Source organism: Herpailurus yagouaroundi, unplaced genomic scaffold (assembly GCF_014898765.1).
Source record: "Herpailurus yagouaroundi ecotype Mexico unplaced genomic scaffold, PumYag 67690, whole genome shotgun sequence".
Lineage (NCBI taxonomy): Eukaryota > Metazoa > Chordata > Mammalia > Carnivora > Felidae > Herpailurus > Herpailurus yagouaroundi.
In genome coordinates this window covers 1,342,389-1,360,456 of record NW_024420490.1, presented here as the reverse complement: position 1 = coordinate 1,360,456, position 18,068 = coordinate 1,342,389, and the positions used below count along the sequence as shown (strand labels likewise).

At 43.7% G+C, this 18,068-nt stretch overlaps 1 pseudogene; it reads left to right on the top strand.

Moving 5' to 3' along the window:
- Nucleotides 1–3,032: 3,032 nt before the first annotated feature.
- LOC121025638 (beta-hexosaminidase subunit beta-like) lies at nucleotides 3,033–8,726 on the top strand (annotated as a pseudogene).
- The last annotated feature ends 9,342 nt before the right edge of the window (nucleotides 8,727–18,068 follow it).

Below are 18,068 nucleotides of genomic sequence, written 5' to 3'. Positions count from 1 at the left end.
TCACCTGCCGTAGGTTTGCTCTTTTTTTTTAAATCACGGAGCACCAAGGTCTCGCTTTTCTGATGGTCCTTTCACAGCCTCAGAGTGAAGGGGCTCGGATGATGACTTCTGACTTTTCTGCGTTATTCTATCTGTTCATTTTATCACAGCTTTCAAGGGTCTGGGCTTTGGATTTGCTTCGGGATCCTATCAGTGTAATGGACTCTCGATTGTATACTTTTGGTCACCAGGCCTCCCTGGAATGCTCCTGCCTGACAAGAATAGTCTTAGTATATGGATCAACTCTGGTCAGATTTCCCATTGGTAAATTTTTCAAGCCATCTGGAGGACATCTGAGATGTCTGGCCCTCAGTTTCCCAGTAAGGCTGCAGCTCACCTTTAGGGCCCAGCGTGGCCCCAGAAGCCTGCAGAGGGTTGGAGTAGGCAGAGAACGGATCGACTAGATTGATTCGTTTCTGTTCTTTGGCAAGGATCGTGCCAGCATCAGCAGTCGCGGCCCGTCCCAGGGAAGGTCTCCAGTCTCTGGATAGCTCGTTCCAGTTTGCAGCTACTCTCCACTGGTGCCGAAAAACAAATTGTTTTTCTTTGAGTAGAGCTGACACACAATGCTACATGGGTTTCAGGCGGACGACAGTGATTCGACTTCTTTATACATTATGCTGTGCTCACCACAAGTGTCGCTACCATCTGTCACCGTGCAACGCTGTGACGATGATGTCATTCACTCTGTTCCCTGCCACTGTACCTTCCACTCCTGTGACTTACTCATTCCGTAACTGGAAGCCTGCACCTCCCCCCGCCCTCCACCCATTTTGCTCGGTATCCTCCCTCCTCCCCTCTGGCAACCTTCAGCCTGTTCTCTGTATTTATAGGTCTGATTCTGCTTTTTGTTTGTTTATTCATTTGTTTTTTTCAATTCTACACATGAGGGAAATTATGTGGTATTGTCTTCCTCAGTCTGACTTATTTCGCTTAGGGAAATAATACCCTCTAGGTCCATCCATGTTGTTGCAAATGGCAAGATCCCTTCCTTTTTTATAGCTGCATAATATTACATTGTATGTGTATACACACACACACACACACACACACACACACACACACTGTGTTTTCCTTATCTATCAACGAATACTAGGTTGCTTCCATATCTTGACTATTATAAACAATGCTGCAATCAACACAGGGTGAATACATCTTTTTGAATTCGTGTCTTTGTCTTCTTTGGGTAGATAACCAGTAGTGGAATTATTGCATCACGTAGTATTTCTGTTTTTAATTTTTTTTTCTATTTTTAATTTGGGGAGGAACCTCAATACTGAAAAACATTTTTTTAATGAGCTGCATGAAACAGACACTGATAAGTTTTCTTCAAGATCTTCCGCTCTCTGTGCACATGGTTAGACCACTTGTCCACGTTCCTCGAGGTTAGTTGTGGCTGTGTGACCCCAGGTGACCGGCAGAATGTAGACGGAAGTGGAAAATACCACCTCCAGCCCCAACTCAGGAAATGGACCCAACTCCCTCGCGGTCCTCCATACTCCTCTTCTGGATGGCTCGAATGTGGGGGGCGCCTTGTGGAGGGCATTTTGGGAGCTACCCCTTGAAGATAATGCAGCCACAAGATGGAAGGAGTCTGAGCCCTGAATCACCACCTTGAGGGAAGTTGCATGACTGGTTGCCCGGCATTGAAATGTGCTGCTGGGGAGGAGGAATGTGTTACTGTGTTAAGCCACAAACTCTGGGGGATGGATGTGTTAAAGCAGCTAGTGTTGCCTTGTCTAGTCGATGGCGTGGGGAACCGGGCATTGTGCAGACTTGACTGATGCTGGAGAGATCCTGCTATAGGAGAAAGGTAGAACAGAAGGGAAATCCATATGACTGGCATCCACACTCCCCCATGTATGGCAGTACTATTCGGAGGGCTTGTCCCAAATTCGAGTCCTTGAGCTTTGCACACGAGAGGATTTCATTCAGCAGAGCTGGGAAAAAAACCCAGGAATATGCATTTTAATTGTTAGCTTCCGTGATCTGGGTGCCGGTAGACCAGGAAGACCATTTCGGGAACCGGGGAGAACATGGTCTCTCACAGTGCTAAGGGGATGTTTGTCGAATGAATAATTAAACCGACAAGGAACAGAGAAGAGAGAGTGAAAATGAGATTACAAGCGGGGAGACGTGAAAAAAAGCAGCACACAGCTGGGGAGAGCCTCGCCCTGTGGCGCCTGGAAAGGTGGGGACATTTTGTCACAGGTGGCTGCGGCTGATGGTGGCAGACGAGGCATATGGAGTGTGTTCCTCAGCTTGCCAGCCCGACTTTCCCCAGGGGAAGCCCTCTGCTTTGAGGGGCCTGCTTTTTTTCAGGCGTTTTATGTACATCCTGCTGTCGCTGTCCCCTAACAAGCTGCTCCTGTGCCGGATGCATTTTCATGGCTAATGGCCCTGACTTTCTGGGAGACGCTGGGAGCAACAGAAAACAGGAAACACCGTGTAGATAGATTGAAATCAGTCGGCACATGCCCGCATTTGCTCATTTTTTAAACATTTTTATTGTCTTAAATGTAAATTCAAGTTAGTTAACATACAGGGTCGTCTTGGCTTCAGGAGCAGAGCCCAGTGATTCATCTCTTACACGGGACACCCAGCGCTCATCCTCCACGCCCGTCACCCATTTAGACCCTCCCCTCCCCTCCAGCAACCCTCAGTTGGGTCTCTAATGTTTGCTCCTTTGCGGCACAAATTTCAGGTAAGCCAAAGAGATAAGATCTCTCTGCTTTCCTGATGCGCACGTCATAAGGGGCCCACCTTTGATTTGCTGAAATAAATACCATTTTCTCATTGGGGGGGCTGGAGGAGAATCCACCCAAGGCTCGTGGCGCTCATGGCCCAGCAGACTCTCAGGCAGAGAGCAAAGGGGTTAAGCCGACACCGGGGGCGGAGGGGTCAGGGTGGCGTGCACCTTGAGTGAGGTGAGCAGATGCCACTCGGAGACTGGAAGTGACAGAGACAAATGACAGCACGTGAGGATGCGGAACATGGACCGGGGATGCCAGGTGGACCGTCAACCCCAGCAGGCTGCTCCAGGCAGGTGGGCGTGGTGCTCCACACACCTTTCCTAACAAGCTGTCTTCAAAGTCTTGTGGCCTCTGCCCAGTGTCCTCATCAGCCCCTTTCAAAATAAGTGAAACGCCTTCCTGTCCGCAGGTCACCAGTTGGTTATTCATATGGTATCTTCAAGAGTTCCCGGTATGCCGGTGACATTCCTAGGAATGTCATTTAGAATTAGTCTTCACTTCTTAAAACATCATGGTGGAAGTATTGTCACTATAATATCACATTAGTCCATGATAACGAGAGCTCCAATATTTGAAGCTCTTAATGTGTGGCTCATGTTGTACAAAGAACTTTCCATATGTTGCCTTATTCAAGTCCAACAATAGCCTCGCGAGACCAAGGCCTTGACTCTATGAGGTTAAAGTCAAGGAAACGGAGTCTTGGGAAAGGAAGAAACATCTCAAAGCAGCAAAGCCAGCATTTGAGCGTAAGCAAGAAGTGAAATTAGCCAGGTGGAGAAAGGCAAATACTGTGTCATCTCTTGTATGTGGAATCTTAAAAACAAACAAACAAACAAACAATTTCATAGAATTAGAGAGTAGAATGTTAGCCATGGGGGTCTGGGGGTAGGGGGGGTGGGCACATGCTGGCCAAAGGGTACAAGCCTTCAGCTGTAAGATGGATAAGCCTGGAGATCTAATATACAGCATGGTGACTCTAGTTACTAATACCATGTTGTGTATTTGAAAGTCGCTAAGAGAGTGGATCCTAAGTGTTCTCAGCACGCGGGCACACGCACACACACACGGTAACTATGTGAGGTGATGAATGCGTTCATTAACTCGATTGTGATAATCGTTCCACAAAGTATATGTATTTCAAATAATCTCATTTTACTCTTTAGATATATATGATTTCTCTTGTCAGTTATGCCTCAGTAAAGCTGGAAACATAAAATGTTAACTCAACTATTTTTCAGCTGACACTTATTGGGGGAGTTATAATGAACCTTTTGATACATCTTACCAACCACCCACGGAATAGACATCATGGTCCTCATATGGAGATGAAGGAAGTGAGGGGTAGAGAGATTCAGTGACCTGCCCAAGACCATACAACTCTAAAGTAAGACAGAGCTGCAAAATGTTGATCCCAAGGGTTTCTGGTTGGGCCTGGAACAGCTGTTCTCTGCTGACTGTCGTGTAAGTCAAGCTGCCATTTGGGGCCCCAAATGCTGATATCCAACCTCTACTGTCCCAGCCCGTCAATCTGTAATAGCCTCCATTGAGGGAGGGTAGCCTTTATTATTTAAAACTCCAGTTTCTAACTTGATACTGCTAGAGTTATATGAGGCTCTGGGGAGACAGTGTGAGGGGCCTGGGAGATTAATTTTGGTAGGAATTCTGGAGGATGGTGGATGCTTCAGAGATTTAAAATAAATTGCTGTGTGTGTGTTATTTCCTTCTCATAACACTCTTGGGGGCTGACTAAAGGAAACCTATGGGATGTTTGCCCCAGCCCCAGTGCTGTCCCAAGAGTGATAAAGAGCCTGTTTGAACTGGGCCAGGTATTTGCCTAAAAAAGGAAGTCAGGCGGGTATAGAAATATACACCCAGCGGGCATTAGATGGGGGGGGGGGGACTGTTTAATCTGTTTTTTGAATGGATTAACGGTTGGCTTTAAGAAGGCGCTTCTGACTTTTGGCTGTGTAGACCACGAGGAGAGGCCACGCTACATAATGAGGATGAGCACCGAGGGGGAATTAGTGGTGTACCTGCAATCGGCAAAAAATAGCCATAAAATTATTTCCAGGGAGAGCCAGATTTCCTCATCTCAAACTGGGATGGAAAAATCACCCACACAGGACGCTTTCAATCAGTGTTGGAAAGCGTTTGCTTTCAAAAGCAGCATGGCACAGAGCTGGACCGTCCAGTACAGTGGCTCCTTAGCCCCGTGTCGTCTTGGAGGGCATGAAATGTGGCCATTTCAAACCGAGGTGGGCCGTAAGGGTAAAAGACACACGAGACTCTAAAGAGTCAGTAGGAAGAAAGCCAAGTATCTCCCCGATCATTTTTTAACACTGATGACATACCAAAATGAGCATGCTTTTTTTGGATAAATTGAGCTAAATAAAGTATTTTTTTTTTAATTTTTTTTTTCAACATTTATTTATTTTGGGGACAGAGAGAGACAGAGCATGAACAGGCGAGGGGCAGAGAGAGAGGGAGACACAGAATCGGAAACAGGCTCCAGGCTCTGAGCCATCAGCCCAGAGCCCGACGCGGGGCTCGAACTCACGGACCGCGAGATCGTGACCTGGCTGAAGTCGGACGCTTAACCGACTGCGCCACCCAGGCGCCCCAGAGCTAAATAAAGTATTAAGATGAATGCCACCTGTTTACTTCTTAAAATCTGACTACTAGGAGATTTGAAATTATGCATGTGGCTTGCCTTCTGTTTCTATGGGAAGGCAGCGGTCCAGACTGGGAGTAGGGCTTTGAGGTCCAAGAACACTGGGCTGAAAGTATCCCTTTTGCTCACTTGCTGTGCCGCTCGCGCAGGAGAAAACCTTTCTGTGCTTGAGTTTCCACTGATGTGAAAAGAGCAGACGACTACCTCTACTTTCGGGTTATTATGATGGCCCACCCTAGATAAACATTAGTTTTTTTCTAACCTTCCCTCTTGCCACGTATTTTGGCAAACTTGAGGGAAATGATTTTAGATTTTGAATCCCATAACCTGGTGAACTACCATTCAAGTGTCAAGCAAAATTAAGACTTTTGGGGAGCCTGGGTGGCTCAGTCAGTTAAGCGTCAGACTCTTGGTTTCGGCTCAGGTCACGATGTCACGGTTTGTGAGATCGAGCCCCGCTTCGGGCTCTGCACTGACAGTGCGGAGCCTGCTTGGGATTCTCTATTTCTCTCAAATAAATTAAAAAGTAAACTTAAAAAAAGAGAGGTCAGCATGGTACCAGAAAAAGCTACTGATCACTACACATGATTATAGATGCAAAAGTCAAATGATAATAATAACACTAATGATACAACCCAGGATCCAAATCCTAGATGTCAGAAGGGAAATGAAAGGGTTAGAGAAGGAAGTGAGATTTCCGTTTTGTTGGGGAGGAAGATTTAGATACCCATTGCCTTTGGTCGCAACTAAAATACTATAATGTTAGGTATGCATTTGCTAAAAATTTAAAAGCAGCAAGTAGCAAAATAGAAAAAATGATGGCCGTTTCACGATTACTAGAAGAAAATTAAGTGGAACAAAGCACAGGTATCGGCACAACAGTAGGCAAGGAAGGAAAAAGAAGAAATAAGGGCAAGTCATGGTAAGTAGAACAAATGAAATAAGACGGCATCAATAAACCCAAGGATATTAACAGTTGCATTAAATGTAGATGGGTTAAATACACCTTTTTTTTAAAAAAAGGAAAAACAGGGGCGCCTGGGTGGCTCAGTCGGTTAAGCGGCCGACTTCAGCCAGGTCACGATCTCGCGGTCCGTGAGTTCGAGCCCCACGTCAGGCTCTGGGCTGATGGCTCAGAGCCTGGAGCCTGTTTCCGATTCTGTGTCTCCCTCTCTCTCTGCCCCTCCCCCGTTCATGCTCTGTCTCTCTCTGTCCCAAAAATAAATAAAAACATTAAAAAAAAAAAAAGAAAAGATCTATCATAAAATGCTAGAATGAAGGAAATAAACAAGGGCAGAATTATTAATATTTGTAAAAGTGAAAGCCAAAAGTAGTAAGAGAAAGAGAGATCATATTGACAACAGATCCATGTCCAAAGCAGGCTCCAGGCTCCGAGCTGTCAGCACAGAGCCCGACATGGGGCTTGAACCCACGGACCGTGAGACAACGATCTGAGCTGAAGTCGGACGCTTAACCGACTGAGCCACCCAGGCGCCCCTAACCTGAATTACTTCTTAATTATAAGGTTCATCAAGGTCATGAGAGTCCTACAAAAAAACCAGCGCTGCTGGGGGCACTGGCCCCCGTCTCCGCCCATGGGCAAGGCTCTGTGGCCTATGCCACTCTTGGCACAGATGTGTCCACAGCTGCTGCACCTCTCCCCCTGGAACTTCATCAGCCACAGCCCCTCGTCCACTGCCGCCCGGCCCGCTCCCTCCTGCAAGAAGGGATTGAGGAATGCCCTTGTCCTGATGAGCACCAGGTGATGTATGGAAGTGTTGAATCACCATATCGTACACCTGAAACTAATATAACACTGTGTTTAACTGGAATGAAAACAAAAAGTTGAAGTGTTTCGATGATACCATGACGATAGTTTTGGCTTCTACAAGTGGTGTCGCGGCCCTGCTAAACGTAATACTGCGGTCGAGTTACAGCAACTTCTAGTCTCACTTGTCCTTGACTCGGAGTGTGATGTTTTCCCCAATGGCTCTTCGGATGACTCTTGTATTTTGCTTGTGAAAGGACCAGTGGTTTCCCTCAAGGCCATCAGAGTTTGGGAGCACTACAAGGCTGCCATAGCCTTTAATGAGTTTAATGTTCTGCACTGGCACATGGTTGATGACCAGCCTTTCCCTTATCAGATGCTGCTTCCCCTGAGTTAGGCACCAAAGAAGACATTCTTTGTCTCGTGTTTATACACCAAATGATGTCTCCATGGCGATCGAGTATGCCTGGTTGTGAGGGATTCGAGTCATACCAGAGCTTTATAGCCCTGGACATACACATTCTTGGGGAGACCTAAGCAGTCTGGGATCTTTAGAGCTATAAACTCTATTCTGAATTCAGTTTAGAGCTCCCTGTCTAAAATTTTTCAAAGTTAGTACAGTGTTTCCAGATCACTTCATTCACTTGGGAGGTGACGAAGTGGAATTTCAATGTTGAGAATCCAATCCAAAAATCGAATTATTTCATGAAGCAGAAAGGCTTTGGCAAAGACTTTAGAAGACTAGAATCTTTCTGCATTCAGGAGCTTTTGGGTTTTGTGTCAACCATAAACAAGGGACCCATAGCCTGGCAAGAGGTTTTTGATGATCGTGTGAAGCTTTGGTCAGGCACAATTGTTCAAGTATGAAAAGATAAAACGTATCGTGAGGAACAGGGTGAAAACACAACAGCTGGTTTCCCCGTGATCTTTTCTCCTCCTTGGTGCTTAGATTTGATTAGTTATGGACAAGATTGTAGACATTGCTATAATGTGGACCCTCTTGATTTTGATGGTTCCCAAGAACAGAACAAAACTTGTCATTGGTAGAGAAGCTTGTCTATGGGGAGAATTTGTGGATGCAACTTACTTCATTCCAAGATTGTGGCCGTGGGCAAGTGCCATGGGTGACAGACTCTGGAGTCACGAGGACATCAAAGAGAAGAAGGTGGCGCCTGGGTGGCTCAGTCGGTTAAGCCTCCGGGCTCTTGATTTCGGCTCAGGTCATGACCTCACAGTTCGTGAGATCGAGCCCTGAGGGGGGCTTTGTACTGACAGCGCAAAGCCTGCTTGGGATTTTCTCTCTCCCTCTCTTTCTGCCCCTCCCCCACTCTCTTGCATACCCTCTTTCTCTCTCTCTCAAAATAAAAAACATTTTAAAAAAAGATAGAGAAGATGCCTACACCAGACTAACAGTTCACCAGTCCAGAGTGGTCAGACAAGACTATCTGCAGAAACTTTTTTTCCCGGGCATTGTAACCACAAGTACAAAATATAAAAATGGGTCCAAAGCAGAAAATAGGAGGGGACAAAGCCCACAGCGATCTGCACTACAATCAACTTGATTTTGAAATCATGGAAATTAAGCTTTGGTATACTGGTTTTGAATAAAATGTATCTATTTAATGATTGAAAAAAAAAAAAAAAAGAAACGTGGAGTACAGCCAAAAAAGTGCTCGAAGAAAAATAGGCAGTTATAAATACATTCCCTAGAGAAGCAGAGAAAATGAAATTAGCAGTGAAATCTAAAACCCAATAAAAGAACAACAGAAAAACCTGGAAAAATAAATATAAAGGCAAAGCAGATGTTAATGGTACTTTTCCAAAAATTATAGACTTAATCAATAGAACACAAACCTGATTAAAAAAAATTTTTTTTAATGTTTATTTATTTTTACGAGAGAGAGAGCATGAGCGGGGGGAGGAATAGAGACACAGGGAGACACAGAGCTGTCAGCACAGAGCCCGATGCGGGCCTCGAACCCACAAACTGTGAGATCGTGACCTGAGCTGAAGTTGGATGCTCAACTGACTGAGCCCCCCAGGCGCCCCCACAAACCTGATTCTTTTAAAAGATCTCCCAAACAGTCTATCCTTTAACTAGTGTGATAGCAAGAAAAATAAAGAGGACGTAAATAGATAATCTTAACATTCAGGTACCTCAAAAATGTCCAAAAGCAGGAACACAGGGAAAAGATATAAAAGGCATAAATATTGGAAAGAAGAGAGAAAAGTGTCTTTGCCTGAAGATAATACTGATTATCTGCTTTGAAAAATCTAAAAGGTTTCTCTGAAAAATGATGAAACCTACGAATAATGTTCATATAGTTAAGGAAATTGAAAATAAAAATATAAACATTAATAGCCTTCTTATACTACCAATCACCTCTCTGAAAATGGAATTTTAAAAAGTTAGTTTCACAATATCAACAATAGCAAATACAGTAAAAATAAATAAAACCAGGGCTAAATCTAATGCAAGTTGTAAGATTTAGCTGAAGAAATTAAAAAAGAACTATTTACTGAAGGATATTAAATAATACCTGAAAAATGTAGTCATGCCATGTTTCTGAATGTGCTTTCCAACTCAAAAGTCCAACAAGAAATGGTAAAAGGAAGGGGGGCAATTCAACCCTAAAATTCATATAAAAGTGAAAATGTAATGAAAGGAACCAAGAGAGATTTTTAAAAAGAATATTGAGGATAACTGGCCATATCAGAAACAAACTATAAGTGCCCTATGAAGCCACAGGACTTCAAATAAACATGCATCAGCTTCTGAATTCTCTTTTCTGTTCTATTAATCCATTTCTGTTAGTTTTAAGTATCATAGAGTAGTTAGAAAACAAAATTGATATGATTTGCTCTCTATGTGGAAAACCAATATTTTAGATTCCTAATTCACACCACTGTCATTTTTCTATCTTTATTTCAATTATTTGTTTATTTCCGAAGAACTAAATGTCAGTTGGATTCGAGAGCTAAACGTAAAATCAAAATGACAAAATTATTAGAAAAGGTTTAGGAGAATATAAACGAATGGAATAAACTCCAAATCTTATTGTTACTTAACTGGAAAAAGAAATCACAGTATAATACATATTATATATTATGTCAAGGTAGAAAAAAATTCCCGGACGAAGAGCTAGAAGGATCCCTATCAATATGCTAAGAAGTGGTTACTTGTAGAAACCACCTAAATATCCAGCAGGAAAAAAACGATCTCTGGGACCTTTTATTGGCTGAATTAAAAAGGCGGGTCACCAAGCATTATGTATATGTATGTATTTGGATGTATTTATATTTATAATGTGAAACCATAGGAAAAGTAATATAAGGTAGAAGAAGGACAATCCGTAAGGAGGGGTGGCATCTAGGGAGGGGTTGGTGAAGGGGTGTGGGGACAGTGATTTGGGTACTTTGCTGTCCAACTCTTCAGCGCCGCCCAGCGGAACTTTCTGTACCTGTGCTGTCCCATTCAGTAGCCCCTAGCGACGTGTGACTGTTGAGCACTTGAAATGTGGGTAGCGTGACTGAGGAAATGAATCTTTAATTTAACTATTTTTTTTTCCCATCAAAATAGCCATGTATGACTAGTGGCTAATGTGTTGGCAAGTGAAGCCCTATATATCTTTATATTGTTTGAAAAAAAGCCTTACTTTTTTAACAATAAAAACGCCTATCTGCTGGCACGGTTTAGGTTATGCCTGGGATGACAAACAGCTTCACTCGTCACCATGGCAAGAGGAAAGAGATGATACGTGGTCTCACGGGGGCTATCACGCGGTCTCGCGGGGGGCCATCTAAAGCCTTTCTCTTGGAAGAAATTAACACACATTCAAAAATTAACACAGTTTTGAATTTCATTGGTCAAAGCGAGTCTCATGGCCACCCTGAGTCCCAGCGGGTAGGGAAATAACAAACAGACCCTGTGCCCAGAGAGAGGTGAATTTGCCTACAGCCCTAATGTCTACCACATTTGCACAATTTTCTTTTTAATTAAGAAATGAAGAAGGGAAAGCCAAGTGAGAAAACTGGAGCTCAGACCTCTGTGGTAACATCCATAAAAGCTCCATCAGTATTTGAAAGTGACTCACCTACCCATTTCCTCATTGAAGTAAAAAACGGTCATCTTCATTTCTCGAACGGGAGAGCTTCGCATATGCTGGAAGAGTAGGTTGTTGCTTCTAGAGCTCTTTTGGTTGACTACCTGGGGAAATATTTCAATAGGGTTTAACAGTTCTTATCTGGTAAAGTATTCAGGCTGATACTGAATACACATCTGTTTTTTTCCCCAAATAAAATTTATTTTGAGAAAATATACCAATTACTGATAATACTATGATTAATGACATTTCTACAATAATGCGCACGTGTCTCCTGGTAATATGATAGTGTACGATTTTGATGGCATGTGGAAAATTGGCAGAAGTGAGAATTTACTGCTCATTTCCACTCCTCAATGACCGAAAATGAAAGCAGTGTCATGTAAGAAAGTACAAAATACTTATCGGAAAAAATGTGAAGGTAAATGAACCAGGAATTTGGGCCACACTAACTCTAAAGAATGAGTCTCTGGGCCCCTATAAGAACTGATTTTGCTTACTAGACGCAGGTTTGAGTCTTAAAAGCAGCTAATGTGGGGAGAAAAAAAATCCACATTTTAGCCTATGGAAACTCGCTTTATCTTGTTGGAGTCTAGGCACTAATGGGAGAATAAATTCAGTCACTCTGAATACATTATGACTATTCTATTCAGAACTTACAGAAAAGGGACATGGTGTGTTATCAGCAAATGCTTCCTGCATCTGTCTGGTCTCAGCACATTGCCCAGCCTGGGTAAATCCTAAATTCACTTGGTGTTATTATTTAAATCTTCTTTGTGCTCTTGAGCAGTGCTTGAAGTTCAGTGTGTTTCAAACCAGGCCTATGTCAGAGCACTTAACCCTTTGAATGGGAATGAGTTACCTAAAGGTATTGAAGCTTACCGAACAAACACCCCAAGAACACAGCTAGAGTCAAACAATGTCAGGTTTATTGTTCTTGTTGCCACAAGAAGTTCCATTCACTGGAAGAACCATGGACATCTCAGTAAGAGGGGTCTGGGAAGGCCTCCTTAGAGGGCTTAGGTGAAATCCTTAAGGAGGATTTAAGAAATCACAGCCTCTTCTAGCTTGCCTGTTTTCAAGGAGCTGTGACAATTTGAGGATTGGGTACTTTAATAATGTTTATCTGGGAGACAAGACGGGAGGATTAAAGCAAGGCTTGAGTGGTCATTGGTAAAGAAGCGGCAGTCACTCATGTTGATCATAAGAGAGGAATGTTTAATCATTTTTGTGGTTGTGGATTGGCCTCGTGCCAGACATGCTCACGGGGTGGCCTTGTCTGAGCCTAGTTCATTTTGTTTCTTTTGTCAGCTTTGCTTACGACCAGTTGAGAATATCGGGATTGGCTCCAATAGGGCTGTCTTTCCCAGGTACATGGCTGCCTCTGTGTTTCAGACCTGCCCCTGGTCTCCTGTATTTAATTCCTTCAATAGATTGGATTTCAGTGGAATTTCAAAGAAAGAATGCATTGTGGAGGTATGTGGAGAAAAGGGGAAATCTACCAGATCTGATTAAGGTGTTGTAGGTGTAATAGGGCTTCAGGTGGAGGACAAGTACAGACAAGGAACTGGAAACAGACGACTCTTCAGCTGTCTAAATGAGTTGACTGTGTCCAGATGAGCATTGGTACACACAAACCATCGTGAGGCGGTGCCTGATCATCACTTGTATGCACCTGGAAGAGGTTGGCGGTGATTACAGAAATGGCCCCAATTCCTCCCTCTGCCCTACATCCTTACTCTTTGCCTTGGCCTCATCATGGTGTATATCCTCACCTTTGGCTTCGAACTTGGCATAGGATTTGCTTTGGCCAATGGAATTTTCAGCAGACGTAATTCAAGCAGAAAGGACTTCTTTGAGGGAACAAATTGAAGCCATGATCTGAAATGTGCGAAGGGATCGGCTAAGCAAAGCAAGGGGGCAGGCATGGGAAGCATGAGCTTTCCAGGAAGAGGGAAGAGGACTTGAAGAGATCCAGAATAAGGGAGCACAGAATTTGATGGAGAGGGAGTGCGTTGAGACTGGCAAGAAAGGCAGGGCCTAGGGAATGGTCTTCTTCTATAGGCTGCACGACAGATTTCAGAGTTTCTCCTAACAGTAATGGAAAACTATGGAAAAGGTTTAACCTGGGAGTGACGTGATCTAATTTACTTTTGTAAAAGATTGCTTTGGTTGCAGAGTTGTTATTATCATTCGAGATAGAATTGGGGACAAATGAGACCTAGCATTTCCCCATCTTTGTCAGGGTGCCATGCAATACAAATTGCTCTCTCATTTGTTCCGTTAAAATCAATGACTTTGTTTAGGCAAAGTGGCTCCTGGACATTATCCCAGAGAGGGGTTAGAAGGGCTCTTCATAATATTCTAAATTTACTAAATGAAAATTAGAGAGCAGCCAAGAGGATTGATTTTGGCGTGAGCCAACAGTCTTTGGTGGCACTGGGCCAAGCAAAGGAGGGCCATTAAGCTGGGTTTAGAAGGTTGTGGCCATGGGTAACTGAGAGGCTGCCATGTCCTTCCAGTGGTGATTCATTATGGAAATGAGGTCGATAAGAAGAAATAGAGTTTTTCTGCATGAGAACTAAAAAGACACAACCCTCCTCTCCTGCGTAGCCTCTCCCTAATGATTCAGATTTGGCTCTCATCTGGAGGTGCACTTTGAGGCTAGGTCATATGTCAGAACATTAGATTCTCCCATTTAGAAACTCAAGAGGGCTGTTATCACATAGCCTTTCATAGGAACACGGGATCAAGACAAAAGTGAGATCAGATGACACTAAGCGTTAGAAACTTGAAATTCTGAGAACAGGAAATGAAATCACAAGAGAAGAAATTTGGCTTGCTTTTTAAAGTTGCCTTATTTGTTTTTAAACACAAAAAGTTTTTAGAAGCATTCCCAAAATGGCCTTGTGGATGGCTGGTTTTTCTGATTCCTTAAGTTTTGGGGCCTGGTTTGTCTTTATAGCCTGATGTGTCCATGCTTTTATTTCCAGAATGAAGGACTTATGAGGGGACCTCTGGTGGCTCCAAAGTTGTCCGCGGGCTGAAATGTTACGTAATTATTACAAGGGCACATTTTGAGGACGTTGAGTTGTGCAAGCATAAATTGTATCAAATGTTGACAGAGGCTTCAAGAGTTTCTCAAGTTTAACCCTGTTGACATTTTGGGCTAGATAATCCTTTGTTCTGTGCGTTGTTGGATGTTAGATGCCAGTAGCCACCCCCTCCCCCCCACACAGTGGTGACAAATAAAATGTCTCCAGGCATTGCAAATGATCCCTGTGGTGCCAAATCACCCCAGGTCGAAAACTGCTGGGCTAGATACTATCTGTTTTTGAAAACAAAAAGGCTTCTTCATGTGTCATCCTGTGGTTTCTCATGGCTGAAGCTGTGAGTGAGCACAGGGGTGAAATGTCAAAGGTGCTTATTTGAGTTTTAGAAAAGTTTTCGCTGGTCTCTGTTTAAAGGGAGAGAATTTTAAAAATGTGCCTGTGTGGGGCACCTGGGAGGCTCCGGGAGTTAGGTGTCCGACTTCGGCTCAGGTCGTGATCTCGCGGTTTGTGAGTTCAAGCCCCGCGTCGGGCTCTGTGCTGACAGCTCGGAGCCTGGAGCCTGCTTTGGGTTCTGTGTCTCCTTCTCTCTCTGCCCTCCCCCACTCATGCTATCTCCTTCTCTCTCTCAAAAATAAATAAACATTTAAAAAAATTAAAAAAAATTTAATGTTTATTTTTGAGAGACAGAGAGAGACAGAGTGTGAGTGGGGGAGGGGCAGAGAGAGAGAGAAAGACACAGAATCTGAAGAGGCTCCAGGCTCTGAGCTGTTAGCACAGAGCCCGACGCGGGGCTCGAACTCACAAGCCGTGAGATCACGACCTGAGACGAAGTTGGGCGCTCAACTGACTGAGCCACCCAGGAGCCCCCCCCAAATTTTTAAAATGTGCATGCATGTGTGTGTGTGTATGAGAGAGAGAGAGAGAGACAGACAGACAGACACCCTCAATATCTACTTTTTAAAGAGCTTGCAAAGGTCTCGTGATTCGATGTTTTTTTGCGCATGTGCCAGAGCATGAAAAAATAGATATTCATTGAATGAAATATTCATTAAAGTCAAGTTTGCTTTTTCTATTTACCTTTAGATATTAGAATAGGAATGCTGTGGATTACCAGGATCAAGGGCTGCTGACTGAGGTCATGTGACTGTGTTTAAGAACACGTAGGAAGGGCCAAATAAAACTGTGACTGCAACAAGTGATAAAGGAAATTGAGAAGATGGTTTTAGAAATGAGTTTCATTTAAGGAATTACTGGAATATGAAATGTGGAACAAGGCTCCCTAGAGAAATAGCTGAAGTCACCAAGCATCAAGTAATTTGAAATAGGGAGGGATGACACATAGCGTGTCTTAGGAGAGTTTGTCTAGCCCTGAAATACTGATGGGAAGATTAGTCCAGAGAAATTAATGAGATAAATGTACATGTCACCAAATTCTCGAAGACAGCTAAAGATGACAATGGAGAATGCAAATAACTTATTCTTTCAAAAAGAGTGAAACAGCCAGGTGCAAATAGCTCTGCAAGGTGCCACCGTGGAATTGTACTCGTACAGCTGGAAGAGGCCCATCGTGGTTAAGGATGTTGAGCTCTTGGGGCGCCTGGGTGGCTCAGTCGGTTAAGCGGCCGACTTCAGCTCAGGTTGTGATCTCACGGTTCGTGAGTTCCAGCCCCGCGTCGGGCTCTGTGCTGACAGCTCAGAGCCTGGAGCCTGTTTCAGATTCTGTGTCTCCCTCTCTCTGACCCTCCCCCATTCATGCTCTGTCTCTCCCTGTCTCAAAAATAAATAAAACGTTAAAAAAAAAAGATTTTTTTTTTAAAAAAAAGGATGTTGAGCTCTTGAAACAGACTGCCTGGGGTTGAATCCCAGCTCTAGCCCTTATTAGCCGTGTAGCCTTGAGCCGTTACTTACTGTCTCTGTGCCTCAGTGTCCCCATTTGTAAAATGGGAAGAATCATGGCAGTACCTACCTTGTAAGGTTGTTGTGTGTGGATTAAGTCAGTTCGAACATGCAGAGCAGTTACAGCTAACTTGTTCTATTTAGAAAACATTAGCTTAAATTCTACATAGGCAATGTTGGCTATTATTAATCAAGGTTCAAGGGGACCTTGACCTGCCCATAGTCATAGATCTAGCCAGGTATAAAGTCAGGCCTTGGGCTGTCAGTTCATACCATCTTTGTTTACGTCAAGCTGTTGTCTTCCGTGTAATGTGTTTGTGCACATGTGTGTGTGGGTTGTGGAGGCAATAATAGCAAGACACAATTGTTTATTATTTTATACCACTTTTATGGCACTATCCTATTCGTGTCTCAAACCAACTTTATGATACAAGGTTTTAAGCAGTTCCCGTTTCATAGATATGGGAATGGAGATTCGACAGAAGAGTTAAGCAATTTACCTAAGATGTCAGAAGCCACGAGTCGTAGAGTTGGAATACAAACCCAGGCATTCTGACGTTCATTCTGTGCCTCTCTCTTCTCCCTCTTTGCACTTGACTCCCCCCTGGTGGATGAAGCTGGATGCTGGAGGAATGACAGTAGAAGCACAAATGGGGTTCCGGGAAGCACAGCACACGGAGGCTTGCTGTCCCTCAGGCAAGGGCTATCAGGGAGGGCTTGCTGGAAGAGAGGGCATCAGTCTAAGTCCTGTCTTTCCCTCCCCCAAAGAGCTCTGTAATCCATTTAATTCCAACCATTTATTCCATCCATTTAATTCCAACCCTCCTTCCATGTCTTGTATCATCTCTTCCCTTGATTTCTATCTTCTGACTGGTCGTCTATGCTCTGCATGTAGCCACAGTGATTTTTCTAAGAAACAAATCTGATCATGTCATCCCTTTTAGGGACTTGTCATCGCCTCCAGAGAAAGCCAACCTCTTCCAGGGCAATTACAGTTCTCCAATTCTGGCCTATGCTCCTTTATCAAGACCTGCCTCTACCCCCTACCCCTATGCTCCCTCCACGAGAAAATATATTTCAACCACAACCTGCTCTGCATCCTACATCATAAGGGAAATGCAAATTTCAACAGCAGCGAGATATCACTCCACACCTATTAGAATGGCCCAAATCGGGAACACCGACAGCACCGACTGATGGTGGAGATGGGGAGCATTAGGGGCTCCCATTCATTGCTGGTGGAATGCAACTGTCTTTGGAAGACAGTTTCTTGGTTTTCTACAAAATGAAACATATTCTTACCACGTGAGTCAGTAATCGCACCCCTTGGCACTTACCCAAAACAAGTTGACAACATATCTATGCAAAAACCTGCACCCAGTTATTTGTAACAGCTTTCCTTGTAATTGCCAAAACTTGGAAGCAATCAAGATGTCCTCCAGTAAGCAAATGGATACATAAACTGTGGTCCATCCAGGCATGGAATACAGGCATAGCTTAGAGATACTGCAGGTTAGGTTCTAGAGCCCTGTAATAACTCAAATATCACGATAAAATGAGTCACGTGATTTTTTTTGGATTCCCAGGGCATAGAAAAGTGGTGTTTAACACTACAGCGTAGCGTATTAAATGTGAAGTAGCATTATATCTAAGAGGAAAAAAAAACACCCCAAGGTACATACCTTAATTACAAAATGTTTTATTGCTAAAAGCTGCTAACCATCATCTGAGCTCTAGGCCAGTCATAATCTATTTGCTGGCAGAGGGTCTTGCCTTGACATTGAG